Source organism: Engraulis encrasicolus, chromosome 18 (genome assembly GCF_034702125.1).
Source record: "Engraulis encrasicolus isolate BLACKSEA-1 chromosome 18, IST_EnEncr_1.0, whole genome shotgun sequence".
NCBI classification, from domain to species: domain Eukaryota; kingdom Metazoa; phylum Chordata; class Actinopteri; order Clupeiformes; family Engraulidae; genus Engraulis; species Engraulis encrasicolus.
In genome coordinates this window covers 41679371-41684333 of record NC_085874.1, presented here as the reverse complement: position 1 = coordinate 41684333, position 4963 = coordinate 41679371, and the positions used below count along the sequence as shown (strand labels likewise).

Sequence of the window (4963 nt, the reverse complement as noted above, 5' to 3'; positions counted from 1 at the left end):
CTACCCTGGACTTGTCAGTACCTGAGATTTTTTCTTCTTCTTCTTCAGCCTTTTCAGAGATCCTGGTAATTGTAATGGGGGCAGGTGTTTGTTTACATTTCAAAAAAACATCTTTGATTTATTCTCAATAACATCCAAAAGGTTATGCAACATCAGCAGACAACTAGCAAACAGTGATACCTACCTTTTGGGAAAATATTTTGATTAGGCCTGTGTTAAGAATTTTTTAAATGCAACAAAATCTGCCCCCATTAGAATAGCTCAGATCTCGGAAAGGGCTGAGCCAAAAAATGCAGACCCTGTAGGCCAGGGGTGTCAAACTTGGCCCACAGAGCTATTTTATGTAGTACGTAGTATAGTTGGCCCACGTACACAATTCATGAATTGCGTAACAAGACTAGAGCATGAAATTCGGGGTGTCACAGGAATATGGGTAGGCCCAGGCCAATGAAACGGCTCACATTGATATGCAACACAATATGTGCAGGCACGTTTGAACAACCATATATGATATGATAGGACAGAGTCTCTGTGAAATAAACTATGAGTTTGCATGCACGCACAATTTCAGTCCATTGTTTTGGTGTAAATATTGAGTTCGGTTTTGGCTAGGCCAACAACAGGCATGGGATCCAGTCACGATACAAAGGAGTTAAAAGTCTAAAAATGTCCATGTCAAGCTAGGCCTTTGGCGGAATAAGTAATATGTAGTTACCACCTTAATTTGGCTTTATAGGGCTGCAAGGAGGCTATAAAGTGGACTTTGAGTAGAGTAGCTTGACACACTTCTGGCACTGGCAGCTACATAAGTGATCATTGAAAGGCCTCTGTAACTAAGCCAGTTGCTGTGAGGCAACTGAGCAAGAATAGAAATGGCACACATTCAAATACATACCCATGTTTCCCACTTAAATGGAGCCAAAAATGGTTTGGACAAAGTAAACAAACTAACACATAATGAAGATTCCTAATAATCAGTGTTCACCTTCTTTATACCAGTCTTGGTATTGATGATAGGGTTGCCACCTGGACATTTCAAACTAGATCGACCTTTTTATTATCTATTTTGCTTGTATGCAAATGGCATCTTTCATTCACCATCCAGGACTCAGGGTTAAGTTGAGTGCACACACATACACATCATGTCATAGACCAGGGGTGGGGAACCTTTTTCATTCGAGGGGCCACTTCAAATTCATCCAAGGGCCGTAAAAGTCCTCAGAGGGCCGTACTATGAACACAAACCAGGGTTTCCCTCTGCACTTTAGGCCTATATTGAAGGCAGCCCACCTTCTCTAGGTCCCCTGAATATAACTTAATTGTATTGCAAATGTATTTTCTAAGATTCCATTACAAAATATGTCACATTTCATGTGAAGCTGCATAACATTAAAATTACATCGGGGGCCGGATAAAACGGCCTCAAGGGCTGCAAACGGCCCTCGAGACATTCCCACCCCTGCCATAGACTCTGGCTCGGGACTGAGGCATCTAAAGCATTAATGTAGTAGATAGATAGTCACGAAAGAGAGAGAGAGAGAGAGTCTACTTGTTTCTTGAAAGTTGAAAGAGATGTGTACATTCCCACATACATACTTGTGTGCACGGCAATCACATTTCTCAGGAACTGTACCGTACAGCATTAGTTTGAGCTCCTCATTTAATCACAACCCAGTGATGAATTTCACAGCAGTCAATAGGTTTACCCAGTCCAGGGGTTATGGCTGTGTCTGAGAGACTGTGTGTGTGTGTGTGTGTGTGTGTGTGTGTGTGTGTGTGTGTGTGTGTGTGTGTGTGTGTGTGTGTGTGTGTGTGTGTGTGTGTGTGTGTGTGTGTGTGTTGTTTACAAATTGTTTACAAATCCCAAGTGGAGTTTTGCTGTGTTCTTGAGAATAGAAGGCATGACAAAGTCTTAAAACAGTAAGATATGGTGAAGTATTGAAGGAACGACTCTCATATTGTGGGTACATTCGTAATGAGAGAGAGAGAGAGAGAGAGAGAGAGAGAGAGAGAGAGAGAGAGAGAGAGAGAGAGAGAGAGAGAGAGAGAGAGAGAGCGAGCCAGAGAGCGAGCGAGCGAGCGAGCTGTAGAGTGGACTGCACTCTCACTCGGCACAGCACCGCAGCTCTGCTCTGCTCGGCTCAGCTCGACTCCACAAGACAATCGCAGGCTGCGACCGGTGGTGGACCATGGGGAAGCACACACGCATTTCCCCGTCTCTCAGGAGTTTTCAGCGGTGACTGAAACCAAGCCAAGCTGAGGCATTCCCCCAAACCGCCCGGAGTCAGGACATGAACTAGAAAATCAGCAAACTGCCTGCCTGTCTGTCGAATATTATTCGAAAGTATTTCTTGTTCACTGGATGCTGGTTGTCTGCCTACGAACTGACTGTTACTTTGTTGCCTACCTGCGGAAATTTGTTCTGGTGAGTTGTTCCATCCTACCGACTTTGTCGACCCAGTGGACTATTTGATCGAGACAGAAAAGTAAGAATGTGTTTATTCGAAAGTGCTGATGTGGAGGACCCGTTCTGTCCTGTCTTTCGGCTGCCCGAGTGCACTTTCATTCAAGCATTCATTGGAAGAGCTCTAGCTACTAGGCAAAGAGGGAGTTAATATTTTACAATATGGCCGCGCTTTTATGTCTTGTTTCCTCAACTGAACGGGATAAAGTATTCCGAAGCGATATACGGTACGTTTTGGAGGTTGCACTGGCTGGCTGTATCCGCACTGAATCACAGTGCTATGGCGTAAACAAGTTTCCTCGCTCGTAACGTAAGTTTAGCTTTTTAGTCAGTAGCCTGCCAATGGTTCAAAGCGTCCTGTAGGCGACACTGGAGGTAACTTACGTGCCTCATTCAAATGTAGCCAACCACGATGTCCGGTGACTGGTTGAGACTGACCGACCCCAAAACAAATCGAATTGCTGTACGCTCTAGGCCCGTACGAAAATAGACCGTTTTGGTGAAAAACAATGCCTAACCAATGGTTTTATTCACGGCGGAATCTGCCTAGAACTATGTTTCTATGCCGTGCGATCGGCCACTGTCATTACTGTGTTAGAACTACTGAAAAGGAAAGTGAGCTATAACGTTAGTTGGGATGCGTTTTGTGTGTTTTGATGGACCAATGCATTAGTCTTCCTCCACATTTTGTTGACAATGTCTGTATTGTTGGCCTCAATGCTGTAAACTGTTATCATGAGTGCGGTGTTTTGGAACGTTGTGCCATCATTGGTTCGGTGCTATGCTCAGAATCAGAGATATACTTTCAGACACATGCCAAGAACGACCTAAATAGGGCTGCTCCTATGTTTTCTGCTTACAGAGAAAAAACATAGTTCTACAGTTGCATGACTAACCGGACCTGAGATAACTTGCCAGATGCTACCTTGCCTTTACGCACAGGCGCATGATGGCACGGTGTTAGGCCTAGCCTACTGTTCTTCTTTTGATTAGGGGTGCGTTACGCTGATCAAAAAGCAGGCCTACATTATGTGTAGATAAAGTGTAGGCTTTATCAGTGCCAAACATGTCTCTCTCTCTCTCTCTCTCTCTCTCTCTCTCTCTCTCTCTCTCTCTCTCTCTGTCTCTGTCTCTCTCTCTCTCTGTCTGTCTGTCTGTCTGTGCACGCTTCAGGAGAAAGCTCTTGGTGAGTGTGTTCCACTTCACTTATCACACCTTACTAGGCCGTGGCCACCGCTCCTGACATTCCTCCCTGCTGTTGAGGTAAAAGTACTTCTGATAAGGAGACGTGTGTGTGTGTGTGTGTGTGTGTGTGTGTGTGTGTGTGTGTGTGTGTGTGTGTGTGTGTGTGTGTGAGAGAGAGAGAGAGCGAGAGAGAGAGAGGGAGAATTTGGGGGTGGAATGAAACAGCCCGATGGTTAACTTTAACTTAAGGTGCTGTCTGCCCTTTTGGACTGAGCTCTGGGGACTTGGGGGTCTTTGATGTAGGAGCGTGTACTTGTCAGGGCAATGCTGGCTCTCTGGCTGTCTCCATGGCAAAAATAGCTTGTGTGTGTGCGTGTGTGTGTGTGTGTGTGTGTGTGTGTGTGTGTGTGTGTGTGTGTGTGTGTGTGTGTGTGTGTGTGTGTGTGTGTGTGTGTGTGTGTGTGTGTGTGTGTGCGCGCGCGTGTGTGTGTGTGCGCGAGCACACGTGTGTGTGTGTGTGTGTGTGTGTGTGCGCGCGTGTGTGTATGTGTGTGTTTGTGTTTGAGAGAGGGAGAGTGCCTTCCTGTGTGTGTGTGTGTGTGTGTGTGTGTGTGTGTGTGTGTGTGTGTGTGTGTGTGTGTGTGTGTGTGTGTGTGTGTGTGTGTGTGTGAGAGAGAGAGAGAGAAAATGGGCCCCTAAGCACGTTGGCTATTGTAGGGAAGTGTGTGAAAACATTGTATGGGGAGACACACAATAAGCACATGATTGATAGCTAGGCTTAGAGAGTCTCTCTCTGTCTCTCTCTCTCTCTCTCTCTCTCTCTCTCTCTCTCTCTCTCTCTCTCTCCCTCTCTCTCTCTCTCTCTCTCTCTCTCTCTCTCTCTCTATGTCTAGCTCTCTGTCTCTGTCTCTCTCTATCTCTCTCTCTCTCTTTCTCTCTCTCTCTCTCTCTCTCTCTCTCTCTCTCTCTCTCTCTCTCTCTGCTCTGTCATGATCTGTGGAATGTGCGTCCGCACCAACATATAGCACTCATGGCACCGGCCTGTTTCTGTATTCCACACAAACACACATTTGCTGTTTTCAGGCTGGTCTGGTAGACTGGTGCTGATTCCCCTTCCCGCACCAGTTACATTCTGATCCAGCAAACCACCTAGGTGCACATCAGGGCTTGACATTAACTTTTTCACCCACCGGCCTCTGTGGCTAGTGGTTTTCCCGAGTCACTAGCCATTCAGGTATTCCACTACCCACCGATTTTATCGTTTTTATCGTGTAGCCCCTTAATGCGCGCCGTACCTCCAGTGGCACGCTGTAA

General features: G+C 46.1%; 1 protein-coding gene across 4 annotated transcripts in view; it reads left to right on the top strand.

The window, feature by feature from the left end:
- Positions 1-2068: 2068 nt before the first annotated feature.
- dtnba (dystrobrevin, beta a) overlaps positions 2069-4963 on the top strand; it is an 87640-nt gene continuing 84745 nt past the window's right edge. For all 4 annotated transcript variants that reach the window (XM_063223649.1, XM_063223648.1, XM_063223647.1 and 1 more), the window contains exon 1: positions 2069-2425. The gene's annotated coding sequence lies outside the window, so the exon portion shown is untranslated. The remainder of the gene's footprint in view (positions 2426-4963) is intronic.